Source organism: Schistocerca nitens, chromosome 9, assembly GCF_023898315.1.
Source record: "Schistocerca nitens isolate TAMUIC-IGC-003100 chromosome 9, iqSchNite1.1, whole genome shotgun sequence".
NCBI lineage: Eukaryota > Metazoa > Arthropoda > Insecta > Orthoptera > Acrididae > Schistocerca > Schistocerca nitens.
In genome coordinates, this window is record NC_064622.1 from 243,304,650 (window position 1) to 243,322,895 (window position 18,246).

Here is an 18,246-nt window from a genome sequence, read left to right on the forward strand (position 1 = left end):
AGAGACTTTTCAGGACACAAATTACGGACGAGAAACCTCAGATTGCGGGCTTTCAAAAAAAAAATTAATGGTGGCCCTCAACTATGTACCCGCAGACTCAGAGTTGAAATATTAAACGTTTTGGTTGCTTTCGTTGTCTAGGGGCTGGGATACGTAGTTGCCGCATTACATGCCAAATACTGCTGAGTCTACAGTATACAATATGAATATACACATGAATCGAATGGTCAAAGGTTGCTATCACTCGGCAATTGCGAATTTTGAATGTAACATAGAAATTTATAAATGGCAGATTGCAATTAAATAAAATCTGCAGGTACTAGTTTAAAGACTTTAAATGACGAGTACGATAGCAGCAGTACCTTTACGAATGCCATTTATTACTCTAAAGCACTTATTGGTGTCGATGGTCCAGCAATTAAACAAAATATAAGTTGAATAACAGGGAAACAGTAGATTCCTACTTCACGTAATTAGTTATGAGCAACAACATAGCTCACGAGAAATTCAGTTCTGAACGCATACTTCACTGCAGAAGCCACGGAAATGTCAGAAGTTCACAAGTCGCCACTACGAAATAATTCTATCTCCCGCAACCACGCGCAAAGTGCCCAACACTCTCCTTGTATTTCCTGCGATCATCCGTCGCACCTTCCTGTGCAGCACTCCTCTCTCCCGTGATACCCGATGCTCCTCCCCCACTTCCATTCAGTCTCTCCATTGACTTCAGTAGTCGCGTACCGTAGTACCGAGCGCTGTGATTGGCTAGAGTGTTCCTGCCATATCTCCAAGCCAAAGCACACTCACAAACATATTGAAACACATAAGAAATACTGGATTTACATTTAAATAACTTGAAATTAAATAAGTTTTCATACGCCTGGCGCATAAACGCGCTCCAACACGCATTATTAGATACATAAACAAAAGAAATAAACATATATCAAAGAAATACAAACAAAAGTAGGCCAGTAGCCTAATGTGTCTGTGCTTTCTAACACACAGTAAATATTCAACCATTTCTTCATGAATAGTATATATCAGATATAAACAAAGCCATAGACAAATAAATATATTTATAAGCATGCTGCTACCTTTTTTTCGTGTAACTGTGGAGTACTTCTGACCTGACGCGATCAATAGTAATTGGCCCTTTTGACCTCCAATAACCCATGTACTATTCAGGTAACATGCCTGTAATTCATACTAATTTATGTTTACACTAACAGCTTTCTAAAGACATGTCGATCGACAAAATCGGGTGAACCGTTTAGATTTTGGAAATTCGTTGCTGGGTGTTACTTGTATAATTTACAGTCAGATACTAAACCTTAAACAAATAAAGATATTGAAAATCTGATTACACCATCAGAATTGTCATGCAAATAACGTTTCTTTTTGAGTTATCACCATTCATCGGGCTATTATTAATTTCTACATGAACTGTGAAATGCCTGCCATTATGGGTTCACCAAGTCCGCCATCTTTGGCACTCCCAGCATGCAAATCTCCTTCATCGACACAAAGCTCATTCCTCGATACAGCGTCAACATGGAATTCCCTGCCACGCGGTCGGCCTGGACCACGAGCTGGGGCTACTCCTCTTGCTCCACCTAATGTTCGGCACAACTCGGTCGCTGACGAGCCCCTGCTTGCCGAGCGGCCCGTGCGGCCACGCCAACTCCGAACTTTGAATATTTTCAGGGCGCCACAAGTCGCCCGTCACCTCACAACTTTCAATATGAATTGTTATTATTTCATGTTTTGATGAATCGTAATTAAAAAAAATACTTTAAAGAATATCTAAACTGTTTCATTGCTGATATTTTATTTTAATGCCTTTTCTTAATGGAGGGAGCTTAAGTTTAATCTTTAATCTGCGTTTTAAGTTGAGCCTTGCACCTCCGTGCTGTTGAGGAAAAGAAATTACTGTTGGTTAATAAATTGTTTTAAATAGTACTTGGTAACAGATGTTGTGTTCGATAGTTTTCCCCAGTCCTTCCTCTAGAACCGCTTGGTTCGTGTCCCAAGATACAAGCGTCTGTTGTCGGTATCAGTCATTATCCAATTTATGTTTAAATTATTGCTGTAGAGAAAAGTAATTACAGTGTCACTTTATTTTCATTTGGTTTCTTTTTTCATATGGTTTAGGAACGCAAAAAGACCACAGTTTTATCAAAAAACAGTTAACTCATTTAAAATTGCAGCAAAAACGACCAGGTCAAAATTAAAGTTAATAAAAAAGGGTCATTCTGAATTAAATTTCTCAAAATAATAGATCTGAAACATGAATCCAAAAAGGATGTAACTATAAAGTAATACGTTAGTGACTGTCACTGTTTTGTCTTAGGAAGATTTTTATTGGTTGGCTGATTTGGGGGAGGGGACCAAAGAGAGATCATCGGTCCCATCGGATTAGGGAAAAATGGGGAAGGAAGGCAGCCGTGCCCTTTCAAGGGAACCACCCCGGCATTTGCCTGAAGTGACTTGGGAAATCACGAAAAACGTTAATCAGAATGGCCAGAAGTGGGTTCGAACCGTCGTCTTCCCGAATGCGAATTCTGTGTGCTGACCACTGCGCAAACTGGTTCGGTAAAGAGGTTTTCCATCCGATTAAAAATATCCCTTCAGTTTCCACAGTGAGATTTGCATCCTGCAGTGGAGTGCGCTGGTATGAAACTTCCTGGGAGATTTAAACTTTGTGCCGAACCGAGACTCCAACACAGGACCTTCGCCTTTAGCGGGAAAGTGCTCTACCATCTAAGCTACCCAAGCACGACTCACGCCCCGTCCTCACAGCATTACTTCCTCCAGTACCTCGTCTCCTACCTTCCAGACTTCACAGAAGCCCTGCCGTGAAACTCACAGAACTCCTGGAAGAAAGGATATTGCGGAGACATGGCTTTGCCACAGCCCTGGGGACATTTTCAGAATGAGTTTTTCACTTTCCTGCGAAGTGTGCACTGATATGAAAGGACTTGCCCGCGAAAGGCAAAGGTCTCGAGTACGAGTCTCTGTCCAGCACACTGATTTAATCTGCGAGGAAACTTCATCCATTCAGTTACTTGACCCGTTTTGATACTAGAAGCCTCGTGTATTGTAAGCCATTTCTTCTCACGGATGAACAAGCTACAGCTAGCTACCGCAACACAGATGTGCACTTGGCTTCTAATAGCTCACAAAGGAATACCAAAGCTCTGTAGAAAATAATCAATTATGCTGTACGAGAGACACACGAAAACTGTAAACGGGTCGCGAATGAACGGCATGGATAAAGCTTGCCACAAGCAGCTGTCTTACTCATTGGTAACAAACAGCATGCTGAATCACTGAAACAGTACCATCTTCCTCCATAACTGCTACACTACCAGGAAGCAAGACCCAGAAGCATGTGCTCAACTTCCTAGTTCAGAGCACGTCGGTACAAACGAATTTTGGGGGTGTGCCCTCTCACTGGGTTGCGCCAGCAAAAGCACTTGAACTAAGTAAGATATTCTTCCGGGTTGTATGGCCGTGGTCCATGGAACTCTTCTATCCATGACGTTTCGTCCAAAGCTACGTTGGACATATTCGGAGGTGCTCCTGGATGTACTGAGTCTTGCAGAAGCAGGAGCACCTCCGAATATGTCCAACGTAGCTTTGGACGAAACGTCATGGATAGAAGAGTTCCATGGACCACGGCCATACAACCCGGAAGAATTCTCTTCAGCTGAAACATTCGGTCGTGAAAGCTTTCATTTTATATTTAACATATGACACGCGAAATAGGGCAGTATATCTCTTTGCCCCCGAACTAGCGACTACGTGTACTTCGCAAACAAGTGAAACACGCAGGATGCACTTGCATGCTGTATGTTAATTATAAAGCAGGTCCATGGATGTATAATATGGGGAGATGCTACGACGTCAAAACTTCAAGCCGACATCCGCCGTGTGAGTAGCCCCAATCATTAGCTTCTGATGGAAGTGTTTTCATAAAAAAAATACCAGTTTCATCATTTACAGGTGTAGTAGGCGTTATGGCCGCAGTCTAAAGGATAAAGGAATAAAATTTCATTTGCGAGTGGGCTCGTGCAAGAGACATTTTCTTTTATAAATATGTGAATTTTAGTCTCGCTGGTTACTTTTACTGTAGTCATATAATAATTGTGATTTGCCTTTGGATTTCCTGCCAATACAACTCGAAGAGCGCTCTGAGAAAGGGATATTGCAAACAGTCAAAGTACACTGACAAAAAAAAATATCGCAGCACCAAGAAGGAGTTGTGCGACATAGACGAAAGTGTGCAGGCGTGTTTCTGCATCTGAAAGATGACATCTATTCAAATTTCACGCCAGTCAATAATAGTGGCGCTAGTAGTACTACTAATAGGATGCAAATCAAGTTTGCTTTAAGTACATGCTATAACGTTTTTGAGCGTTGTTACTTTTGAGACAGGATGTAGAGAGTAGATGTTAGTCAAGAATGCCTTTAAGGCGACAAGGATGTTATTATCAACATCTCACTAAGTTTGAATAAGGTCGTGTAATAAGGTTAGGAGAAGCTTGATGTTCGTTCTGTAATATTGCAGCCGGCCGGGGTCGCCGAGCGGTTCTAGGCGCTACATCTGGAACCGCGCGACCGCATGTTCGAATCCTGCCTCGGGCATGGATGTGTGTGATGTCGCTAGGTTAGTTAGGCTTAAGTAGTTCTAAGTTCTAGGGGACTGATGACCTCAGAATTTTTTTTTTTTTGTAATACTGCAGAAAGACTTGAGAGGAATGTAGCCACCGTACATGAATGCATCAGTGGTCACGAAAATCTACGGTCGCAGGAGAACCGGGTACGGACGTCAAAGTGACACTACCGAGATGCAAGACCTTGGTGTTCCGCGTGTGGCTCTGGACCATCTTAACTGCATCTTCAGCAGTGATTTGAGCTGTAGATAGCACCACAGTGACACAACGAACTGTTAAAAATCGGTTAGCTCAAGAACAGCACCGACCCAGACGCCCTGCATTCCACTGACCTCAAACCACCGCCATTTGTAATTTCAGTGGCGTCAAGAGAGAGCTCATTCGAGGGCAGGGTAGAGGTGTACGTCAGTCTGGTGATCCGACCAGTTGTGCTGTCATTCATGAACACCATTCCAGAGGATGTTTTTCAACAGGATAATGCTCGCCTACATACTGCTGTTCTAACCCGACATGCTCCACAGAGTGTCCACAGGTTGCCTTGGACTGCTTCATCACCAGACATGTCTAGAATCGAGCACTTATGGGGCATCATCCGAACGACAAATCTAGCGTCATCCACAAACAGCATTAACTATCCACGTACTGACAAACGGACATTCGACACCTTACAAAATAAGGCAAGCAAAATCTGGCTGCCACACCATTATTAACGCACTAGGAATTCACATTTGCATTCGCTTAACTCTTCCTTTCCTTAATCTGTGATCTTGCAATATTAATCGCTTAAATTTTTTATCTAGCCAAATGTATTGCGGAAATTTCAATATTCTCCTGTAACTGTTTTTTCGCACTGTGATTTCTTTTTCCGTCAACCAATGTTCTCACCATTTTCGAGTAAAGGATATAAACGCAACATCAGTTTCGTCATTCCGTATCAATGAAAATACTGGATTGAGAAAACAGACTTTTTACATCATATAACCCTATTCCTGGTTATTCAAAACGTATAAGAAAAAGAAAGTTGCTTTGCCGATGCCAAAGGCGTTGTACTATTGGTTCAGAAATGCCCTTAAGACTGGATAAACGTCTGGAAAATGCTTGACTTATACTGCGTTAAACACGGGAGCGCTGTAATATTTACTATTTGTAACAACTGTTGCGGTGACAAGACAGAAATTAAGAACAATTGTAAATAGTAGTCTGCCATTGTTGAGGGGCTACTAACATGGCGGCGTCGGCTTCTACTCAACGGACCGTCCAAGTCTGTAGCGCTGTTTCCCCTTATTATACTTCCATGGGAAGGTCAGAGCACAAGGAGACGACACTTCTCAAACCATCTATTATAATCTCCACACCAAGATTCATTTCACACGTAACATTGGTATGCAAATTTTCACACTTATTAATTGCTGAAATTTCTGGAATAATTTTTGCGTTCAGGTCTTCAATTTTCTTCGAATTTTATCCTTTTCAATCCCAAACACATATTAAAAGTAAAACTGAGCTACTTTTGTATTAACTGCATTTTGTGAATGTCAGTTAACAATGAACGACCCTAATTTTTTTTGAAGACACAGGGAATTTTTGTAGGTAGTTTCGTGTACATACTTAAGCAGGAAAATTATAGACACAACTTTACAATTTGATGCTACTTTATTACAAAAAAGCAGTCATACAAATCACACATATAGTTCATATTCGCTGTAGATTACAAGGTAGGTCAACGTACAAACTAGGTACTAAAATGTTCAAAAAACGTAAGCGAACAATTCAGAATATTTGAACAAAAGGTTTCCGAGGCAGCGGGCTAGTGGAAAACAGTAATTATTTTAATAACACCATTTTTTGCTCTTTTTTATGCCTCTGAAAGTCGTTTCATTCTCGAATTTGAGCAAGAGAAACGATTTCGTCTTCTGCTGCAGTTTCTATACTTTGATCTCTTTGCATCAAACCGTCACCTTCATCATCAGATTCATCAAACTCTATCTCAGACTCATCTGCACTAATTTCGTTGACCAACCCAATGTTCTCTTCACCAGAGAAGGCTGGAAATCAACAGCAAAAAATACAGCCACACCTCAGTTGATGCAGGAAAAATCGGAATTGAGTCACATGGTATCATGTGCGGTACCAAAGAGTTTAAAATTTATAAATCCGTTATAACATTAATTTATAGTTCGCTGTTAGCTAAGAATGTCGGTGCAGTTTTAATACGTATGGTACTAACGTACGTCAAAACCTACGTAATTAAAAGAAAGGTATGTGATACATTTATTTCGCCGAGACATGCCGTGCAGCACAAAAGTCCGATATGTCCAATCAGTGCTTCTAGCTGAATGCTCTCCCACAGGCCAGGAAAAGTTCAGCTGCTTACACACCTGAGGAAAAATGAAGCTTGGAGGCATCCTAAAAAATTACACCTCGGGAATGAAGAGGTTATATTATTATCATTTTTATTGTCCTTACGACTCTGGGTTCCTCTCGCCTCGCAGTTGCTCTGGTGGTGGGCGTGGAGTGGCAAAAGGAACATGTGTCACCCACAGGCACTGCAAGCTCGAATCAACAGTCATCAGTCGCGATGTGAAGAATCGATAGCGTCATGGCAACGCGTCCGCCAGCCTCATTCTGACGGCAGCCAAGCCGCCACCCACGCAGCTCCGCTCTGCCCCCTTCTCTCACAAAGCCATCCATCCATCCATCGCGCGCAGCTGTGACGCAACTCAGTGCTGGAAGCGAAATGCCGAAAACTTCCTCCGATGGTTGTTTTCCACAAGTCGTAGTGAAGTCTAGCACCAATACACCAGAGTGATTCAATACTTACCTAACACGCGCTCTCACAGTGAATTGAGTTCCGTGTCTAGACAAAAAAGACGATCAGAGCTTTCAAACTAGACCTGAATCAGGAAGTTGCTTTGACGTTGCGTTTCTAAACACAAAGATGGAGGCCTTGACGAGGAACATTGTGGGTGACTGAACTGCTATGTGAAATCAGATTTTTGCGTTTAAGGAAAACTTCCCCAGGTGAAATCAATTGACAGCTAATGGAAATTTACGGGGTGAGTGAAATCTTGAGTGTAGTGTCCCTAAAGCGAAGAGTCATTTCGGTGCCAGTAATCGGACTATACGCGACACGAGTGAAGTTCAGGACGGCCTCACGCATCATTCTCAAGAGACAAAATGTGCCGTGTCGAAATGTTGTTTCAAACTGCACGGTTGGCCGCGGGGCATGATTGGAATTAATGTGCACTTGCTCACACGCCTAGGTTTGGTTTCGTAACGAAGCCCGCTTTTACTTCGATATGTTCGTCAATAAGCCAAACTGGTGCATTTGGGGACTGGGAATCCGCATTTTGCTGTCGGCAATTCTCTTCACCCTCAACCGGTGACTGTATTGTGTGCAATATCCAGTCACGGAATAATAGGTGCGATATTCCTTGATGACACGATGACTACCGAACGGTACGAGAAGGTTTTGGAAGATGATTTCATCCCCATTATCCAAAGTTACCCTGTTTTCGAGAACCTGTTGTTCATGCGAGACGAAGCTCGACCCACTGCAGCAGGAGAGAGTATGCAGAGACTGAAACGTGTAGTCGGTAATAAAGAAGTTGTATTCCAGACTGTATTCATTTATTAGAACAAAAAAGATCACATTTAAGCACTAGCTGGAACTGAATCCGGAACGTGAACCTTTGGATGAGCAGATAAAGACTCTACACCTAGACTACGATAATGACTGAATGCCTGACTTACCCATCTTTCTGCTGAGCCTATTGGCCTGCATGCCTGACACGCACATTGATATCTTACAGGTCCACCATATTGTACCACGATTACCGAAGGGCACAAAAATCCTAGAACCACACCTATTACGGTGAGGCCGTGCTACACTGCTGTTCATCACGTACGGGTAAATACGGTACAGTCGTGTGGTGGCGGTTGGGTACTGTCTCTGTTTACACAAACCTTTCGTTTCCCTACATAAAGGTAGTGTGCATTTTGCATTTTAATCGGGTTACCTGCAACCAATAATTTGTAGCTAGTAGACATCAGCTGGTGTTACTAACCGTGTGACACCATTCCGAGGAAAATCTTTAATGTTTTCCAGTGTATTAGGTAGAACGATTTTCTGTCGGGACTGTATTCCCGTGGTGAGAATCCTTATTGCCGTAAAGATACAATTCGACCATGTTGTAATCTTCGGGGCATGCTGACGGAGTTGAAAATGTATAGGCAATAACTTACTTAGAACTGCATAGATAATGAAGGAACGTTTGTACGTCCTATACGCAGATGGCTGTACGTATAAATTTTGTGAACTCAAATGAGTGCTGAGAAACGGCTTCCAGACCAAGAAATCACCAATGATGCAAGTCTTAATGGTGATGCAAAGCTTTCTTTGAGGAGCTACTAGTTACCTCTTGCTTCCAGGCGTTTCCGTACCGTAATACCGTATTTTCAAGGGCATGTTTACCACTGTTGGCTATGTCACAGAGTCATCCAGTCTAGTGCTTATACAATTACTGGAAAGTTTATTGGCCCTCGCCAGTAAACGTATGTCAGTCTGGCCTCTTCACAGACACCTCACCGACGAGGTTACACCTACGGTTCAGTTATCTGCTTCATTGAGGCATTCAAACGATGTTTTGATGTATTCTTTAAACATTTACACTGACTTCCGAGAAAAAAGCTCTGCCCTGATTCAGACCACCTCTACGTAGCTGAAACGTATATTTTTCTAATTTAAAAATGAAAACGTGCTATTGAATATCTTCCCGCGTCAGTGCGGGTATTTGTGTCTAGCTTACACATGTAAGTTATTGTTAGCACTCCTTTTCCTGTGAAAATGGAAATTTCCGTTATATCTGAGGTAGTTGTAAATGAACCACAACAAACAAGAGCTTACCAGATAAAGAATACATGTTTGTTTGTAGACCTTTAGCATTTCCAGAATGCTTGGTGAAACTTTTAAAGATTCAACTTGGTAATTGAAAACTTCGTGTGCCAAAGTTTGTCGCTAGCAACGTGAGAGCAAGTACTTTAGATTTCCGATTACACTGTCGCCCTTGTATACTGATCTAGATTGGGCTTAGCTGCCCTACATTTCCACACGAATATTAATCATGTAAATAACTTTCGATGTTTGCTTTACCAATTAATCTAAACCGAAACATTCTATTTATCAATGCAATTAAACACAAAGATTGGCTATCATCAAAACGCCTCATCAAACAGTAACACACAATGCTAACTGTTGCGTATTGAAACGGTGTCATGTTAGAAAAACGCATCTACTGAATTTACATAAAAATTTTGCAACTGAAAGCTGTTCCTGATTTCATCTCATAAAGATCGTTTAGGCCCTACATTTGTTTCTTATCTTGCAACGTGTAACTCAAGTCTACACGGTCTCCATACTGCAGAAATATTAAGTCCTAAACTGCATGACCCTGAAGTAAATTTCTGTGCGGCTATTTTTGCCTTACCTTACTTTACGATGTTTCGTGAAATGATAATTTTGTTATCTTTCCACGAAATAGTGAAAGATGTGGAAGTGCGGTAAAATTATACTTTTCATTCAGACAGTTAGGATAAGTGTTAGAGAAACATTTGCAAATGAATAAAAGGGTAGTCTGAAATTATATTTAAATCCTTTGAATAACACAAAAGTGACTCGTACGAAAATGAACTATGATGTTTTTCCTAGCACTGGCATGCACCACAAAAATTAACCCATTGCAAAACAACATTAAGTAAAATTTATTTTTTTGCTTTTCTGCTGAAATACTTTTAATTGAAGGTGGATGGTCAAGAATAATAATTAAAATTGTGAACCAATGACGCATAATTCACATTGGATACCAAAACGTACATACAATTGAATATAATAAAATCTTTATGCTACAATAATTAGTCGTCTGTCACTTGCAGAAAATAGGACCTGTGTTTATGTTCCATTTTTCTGAATGTGTCGCCTCTCTGTGAAATCATCTTAAAATCATTTTCTATCTTCACTCACACCATGGAGCATGCCAAATAAAAACTGATTGTCTATTCAGCACACCTGCAGTCAAAACTCGTCGCTCACCGACGGCACAGCTCACACTCTTTCTACAGCCAACTCATTCGCTGGTGCTCTACTGATAATACAACCTCTGGTAGCCAAAAAGAGTACGTACGTACCACTCGCGTTTAGGAGTCCAAAGACGTATATAGTGGCAAACATTTCAAATAACCAGCCATTTATCATGATTATGTACCATTCAGAATCAAGACACACTATTTGTGCGAGGAATGGATAATGACTGACGCTTTTTCTTCGTACAGTTCACTGGCTGTCGCTGTTAAAAGCCGTTCCAACTAAGAGTATATTTCAAACTTAACACAGCGATTAGCAAGTTTAGAATATTAGCAAATATGTTGTTGACTGTGAGAGCAGAAGAATAACCTCCAAACACACACACACACGCGCGCGCGCACACACGCGCACACGGAAGGCTAAGTCCTGGAGTATGTTGAGTGCGGAGTGATTTGTGTATCAGTCGCAATGTTTATTGTCTTTATTCACTATCCAGAGAGTGTGTGGTCTCGTAATGTCGACCGACTTCTGTCTTGCTCAACACCTTGAGGTACTTGTTAGTCAACTCGATGATACAATCGTGACAGTGTAAGACTAAGAGACTATCTTTGTATCTAAAGACAATGCTACATCACATTCTTAAATACGATTATTACTTACGGTCGCTTTTCATATCTACTTTAATTTTGAAGTTCCACTGAGAGTCATCCACTGCGACTAACAGTGGTTTAAAAAAACAGGGAGCAGAGCCTATTACCATGTTTTGAAACAATATAACGTTTATACTGAAAGACACAAGTAAGATATGAGCAGCTCAGTGGACAAATGTTTCAAATGGCTCTGAGCACTATGGGACTTAACAGCTATGGTCATCAGTCCCCTAGAACTTAGAACTATTTAAACCTAACTAACCTAAGGACAGCACACAACACCCAGTCATCACGAGGCAGAGAAAATCCCTGACCCCGCCGGGAATCGAACCCGGGAACCCGGGCGGGGGAAGCGAGAACGCTACCGCACGAGCTCAGTGGACACATTGCTCCAGCTGAATTCCGTATCATGACGTAACCAGTGAGGGCGTCTTCGTTTGGGAAACGCTGTTTCATATGTCTTATTGCTACTATATTCCACGTAGGGCGCAGAAAAAGAACACGCACTAAACAATTTAGATGTCTTCTCCCTTGTCAACTGCCCTCCTCCCATTGGTTTCATAATAGTCTTCGTTTTACTGCAGAAAATCCTATACATATAGAATAAAGTAAACGACGCACATAATAAAATGGAGAACATTACATGCCGCTGTACACGTCATGTAATATACGTGAGCATTACTGAAAGTGAAATGTTCATTACTGAAAGTCAAGTGTTAGCACGCGAGAAAATTTTCGTAAATACCTGATAACTTTATGATAAGCACAGCAAGGAGAAAGCCTGAAATGAGTGGACACAAAAACTAAAATAACAAATATTTTGGCATAAATATAAACACCTCTGAGGGGTATATAACAGAAAGTTATGTACATGGAGATTCTCTGAACATATACCTTTTTTCTAAAACATGTTTATCTTACTTGTTCTGCGTATTGAATACAACATACACTCCTGGAAATGGAAAAAAGAACACATTGGCACCGGTGTGTCAGACCCACCATACCTGCTCCGGACACTGCGAGAGGGCTGTACAAGCAATGGTCACACGCACGGCACAGCGGACACACCAGGAACCGCGGTGTTGGCCGTCGAATGGCGCTAGCTGCGCAGCATTTGTGCACCGCCGCCGTCAGTGTCAGCCAGTTTGCCGTGGCATACGGAGCTCCATCGCAGTCTTTAACACTGGTAGCATGCCGCGACAGCGTGGACGTGAACCGTATGTGCAGTTGACGGACTTTGAGCGAGGGCGTATAGTGGGCATGCGGGAGGCCGGGTGGACGTACCGCCGAATTGCTCAACACGTGGGGCGTGAGGTCTCCACAGTACATCGATGCTGTCGCCAGTGGTCGGCGGAAGGTGCACGTGCCCGTCGACCTGGGACCGGACCGCAGCGACGCACGGATGCACGCCAAGACCGTAGGATCCTTCGCAGTGCCGTAGGGGACCGCACCGCCACTTCTCAGCAAATTAGGGACACTGTTGCTCCTGGGGTATCGGCGAGGACCATTCGCAACCGTCTCCATGAAGCTGGGCTACGGTCCCGCACACCGTTAGGCCGTCTTCCGCTCACGCCCCAACATCGTGCAGCCCGCCTCCAGTGGTGTCGCGACAGGCGTGAATGGAGGGACGAATGGAGACGTGTCGTCTTCAGCGATGAGAGTCGCTTCTGCCTTGGTGCCAATGATGGTCGTATGCGTGTTTGGCGCCGTGCAGGTGAGCGCCACAATCAGGACTGCATACGACCGAGGCACACAGGGCCAACACCCGGCATCATGGTGTGGGGAGCGATCTCCTACACTGGCCGTACACCACTGGTGATCGTCGAGGGGACACTGAATAGTGCACGGTACATCCAAACCGTCATCGAACCCATCGTTCTACCATTCCTAGACCGGCAAGGGAACTTGCTGTTCCAATAGGACAATGCACGTCCGCGTGTATCCCGTGCCACCCAACGTGCTCTAGAAGGTGTTAAGTCAACTACCCTGGCCAGCAAGATCTCCGGATCTGTCCCCCATTGAGCATGTTTGGGACTGGATGAAGCGTCGTCTCACGCGGTCTGCACGTTCAGCACGAACGCTGGTCCAACTGAGGCGCCAGGTGGAAATGGCATGGCAAGCCGTTCCACAGGACTACATCCAGCATCTCTACGATCGTCTCCATGGGTGAATAGCAGCCTGCATTGCTGCGAAATGTGGATATACACTGTACTAGTGCCTACATTGTGCATGCTCTGTTGCCTGTGTCTATGTGCCTGTGGTTCTGTCAGTGTGATCATGTGATGTATCTGACCCCAGGAATGTGTCAATAAAGTTTCCCCTTCCTGGGACAATGAATTCACGGTGTTCTTATTTCAATTTCCAGGAGTGTATGTAGTATCATCCATACAGATACCTTGCAAACGGTACCCCATATTTTCTACTGACACTGTAATCTTGCTACTAGCTGAAACACGTCCAATGCCTTTGTATATATATCCGATGTTATTGCAACTGTAAGACGGAAGCTGATTGTAATGCAGTGGTTTGGTATACAGTTGTATCACTGTGTATCATAAAACTGAAACAAAAAAAAAAAGAAAGACGTTTATACCTCATAATAATTGCCTGTGAAAGATAACATAATTCCATACGAGCTTCCATGTGTCATATCAATTCCGATAACTGGCACTGCCATACTTTTGAACACTCTCCGTACGACATAAGGTTTCAAATTAATTCTGATAAAATTACCCTATGTATGTATCTGTGGCACCGTACTTATTCCAGCATCATGGTAATTAAAATTATCATAATAATGCAACTGTGAGGTTTTAAGTGCACGCGACTCAAAAGACTCCTTCTCAGGAACCATAGTGGCAGAGTACCGAGCACGGTAGAGATCTGTAATGGGTCCGAACAATGTTTATTACAAGCGTTATTCAGTTTTTCTGCCCCGAGACGCCAATAAAATTAAGCACCAGTTCTTCTGAAATAGATTTCACGTTCCAGGTGCCACTACTTTCGAATTAGAATATCAGATTTTACTTGTACTAGCGTTTCGTTTATTTTAGTGATACAGCATATCATACTGTTCATGCGCAAGGCGTAAAACATCGTTGTCATGGTGACGTTTATCGCCGGCGGTCTGATTCAGGTACCAGCATCCGCCGCAGAATTCTATTTCTTCCCGAGAGCAGACGACATCCACCGGTCACAGGCTGTTTGCGCCTGTCCCTAATGCTGGGTTATGAGGTCAGGCGCCCAGAATGAGACAGCTGCGGTTGCCACGGGAAACGCCCGTCGCCATGGTGACAGCTCTCGGCGACCAAACAGCTGCTTCGCTCCACCCTCTAAAGGGCATCCGACCTGCCGCCACGCAGTTTCTTCCACACGATGGATACCTCCGCTCAAAAAGTAAACAAAGTGAGAGAGCCACGAGTCGTGCACTCGAAAACCTCAGTTAATTAATTTTTCTATTTTGATGAAAAGTGTATCAGCAAAATATTCATCTCTGATTCTCTTGGGGCCACATAGATACCGTGATTCATGTAATGTACGTACTGCAAGGTCTTAAGTGGGAGAGTAGCGTTGGGTGTGTTAGGCTACAGGGTATGCATAGCTGCCGTACCTTCTCTTGGCGCACTATTCTGTAAACCCTACGGAGAGAAGAATCTATCATGAGAAAAGAAACGAAACATAATCATTTCACTTAAAACTAGTGACAGCGAAACGACCTAAAATTTTTAAATATTGCTGTCAATGCCGGGATCAATTGTTTTAAAAATAGCTTTCTTTCCTTAAACATAACGACAGTCCGCAGAAATATTGCTTATACTGAATACATTGATTACGATCTGGGAAGTTGTTACAAACATGTCATCTCAGATATTTGAGTTATCATGTAACTCATGTTAAATCTTATAAGAAAGTGATTATATTGTTGGATCTGTTATGATGTATTGAAATAATCAAGGATTGTATTATGTTTTAGGAAAAATCAGAGACGAGTAGGAGGGATGGTAATCAATGTATCAGACAGAAAAGTTATCAAGATTTCAAGCTGCTAAAAGAGGTCTCTGGCGTAAGTTACTGTAGGCAAACATAATTCTCACTATGTGTCTTCGCCTTCTGAAGATGTTATATTTCTACGTCATGTTTCCGCCACGAGAAAACTCAGCAAACATGGTTAAGAGCAAGAAAGATAACGCATTGTTAACTTCAGTCTAGTAAGCTGCGGTCTCAGTTTAGACACTGCTATTACTCCAACATGACCCGTTTCGACAGTCGCCATCGTCAGATCTTCTAGAACTTTCTACAAAACTGCTATGTTACATTACACGAAGTCAGAGCATAAAAGGCACTCTCGCGTTTACATGTCTTGATGTTTTTTATACTTTCATTTCATGTAATATATCATGGCAATTTTTAAGCAAGTTACAGAGCAGATGATGGCAGCTTAAGACTATAAAACCGATCAAATTGGAGCAACAAAACTGTCTAAACTGCGATCGCGGCATACGAAGGTGCTCATTTTCAATAATACCGATCACCCCCCCCCCCCCCCGCAGCACATAATGTATACTTTATAATCGAATTGATTTGACTGATTGATTGAGTAACTTATTGATCGATGTCCAGCTGGTGTTCTACAGACTCCACCGCAGAAAGAACTTTCTATGATGTGTCTTTTTAAGTAGCGTATATTAAAACAGAGAAAAAACTTTCCGAGAATAATTCTACGGAACATGTGAGTAGCAATCTACGTTCAAATTCTAAGTTAACAAATGAATGTAACCAAATAAGATGAAATGCCACTCATTCAGACAATCCTACTGTTTACATATGTAGGGACTTCAGAAAGCAAGTTCAACCTGTCGTCCCAAGCTAAGGGCACTGCAGAATGGCGCTCTGTCAAAAGAGAGTACATGTTCCACCCTTCCTGCGGAGAGAGTTTTGCTGCCGTAGGGATAACATCACAGATGCAGGACAGTGTACAAGAGAAATGGCATGGTAACTGTAAATGTACTCCAAAGCTGAAGCATGCATTCGATTCCAGTGAGCAAAACGTCTAAATTTCACAGAGGTTCACTGTGAGACTCCAGAGGGATAAGGACAAATGCAACGTTCCGTCCAGCCAGTGTTAAATGGTGCCAGAAGTTTGACCAAGGCCGCGCAGATGTGGCTGGAGCAAATCGGGAAGAAAGGCCACAGACGACTACGTCTGGGCAATCGAGAAACTGATTTGCAGTACTAAAAAAAGTGACTATCACATGGACTTTCGTCAGCAGATTCTCATTCACGTTTTCAGGTGACGCATGCTAAATCCTTTAAGAGAGTGATTACACTGTTGAAACTGTAATTAAGTGTTGTAATAATTTAGTATTGTACTACTGTTTTAGGAAAAATGATAGATAAGTAGGAGGAAAGATAATACATGCAGCTAAAAATAGGAACTATGATTGCTTCGTGCAGATGCGAGCTGAGTTGGTGAGCCTTTCCTTACAGCTCCAGGCTGTGTTGGCTTCCGTCACACAGCTTGAGGCTGCTGCCAAGGGGGGTCACTATAGGGGTCGGAAGTGGGGATGCGAGAGATGTCGACCACGTCCCACGTGTCCTCCGATCTGTCCACTGCTGTGGCCGTCCCGGGTACTGCCTGTACTGAGGGTGGCCCCTCAGTCGTGGTCGAGTGAGAGAACATTCCAAAGTCTGCCAGGCAGCGAAAGACTTTCTAAGGGGTTCGTTTGACGAACAGGTTTTGGGCGTTATCCGTGGCAGAGTAAGTCTGTAAGCCAGATGAAATCGTCCACTCTGTTCCAGAGGAAGATTCTTGGGACACAAGGTCTAGGCATTTACAGAGGGTGGGTTTGCTGGTAGTTGGGAGCTCCAACGTTAGGCGCTTAATGAGGCCCCTTAGGAACATGGCTGCCAAGCAAGGGGAGGAAGCCAGTGTGCACTCCGTGTGCATACTGGCGGTAGTCTTTCCAGGTGTGGAAAGGGTGCTTCCAGATGCCATGAAAAGTGCAGGAAGCAGCAAACTGCCGGTGGTGGCCCATGTTGGTACCAATGACGTTTGTCGCTTTGGGCTGGAAGAGATTCTCACTGGTTTTGGGCAGCTAGCGGGAAAGGTAGACTGTCAGTGCTGCTTGCGAAATTAAGGCGGAACTCACCATCTGCAGCATCGTCGATAGAACCGACTGTGGTCCTTTGCTGCAGAGGCGAGTGGAGAGTCTGAATCAGAGGCTCAGGCGGTTCTGTGATCGTGTATGGTGCAGATTCCTTGCCTTGCCCCATTAGGCGGTGGGTTGCCGGGTTCCGCTTAACATGTCGTGAGTCCACTACACACAGGGAGCGGCTGCACGGGTAGCGGGGGTTGTGTGGAAGGGACTGGGCGTCTTTTTAGGTTACAGGGTCTCAGGAAACCACAGAAAGGGCGTCCATCTAAAAGAGAGCAGAAAAACACAGTAATGTAGTTGTAGATCGGTATTGTAATTGTAAACTATCGTAGCTGTGTTGTGGTACAACCAGACCTCCAGGCCCTACTAGAAAGCACTGAAGCTCAAGTAATCACAGGTTCCTAAAGCTGGCTAGAGCCGGAAATACGTTCAGCCTAGTTTTTTTTTCAAACGATCTAACGGTGTTCAGAAAGAACCGATTACATACAGTTGGCGATGGAGTATTTATTGCTGTCAGAAGTAGTTTACCTTATAGTGAATTTTGAAGTAGGTAGTCCTGCGAAATAGTATGGGTAGAGGTTATACTCGACAATCGGACAAATCTATTAACTGGATTGTTTTACAGACCCCCCCCCCCCCCCCACTAAGAAGATATAGTTGCTGAGCAGTTCAAAGGTAACTTGAGT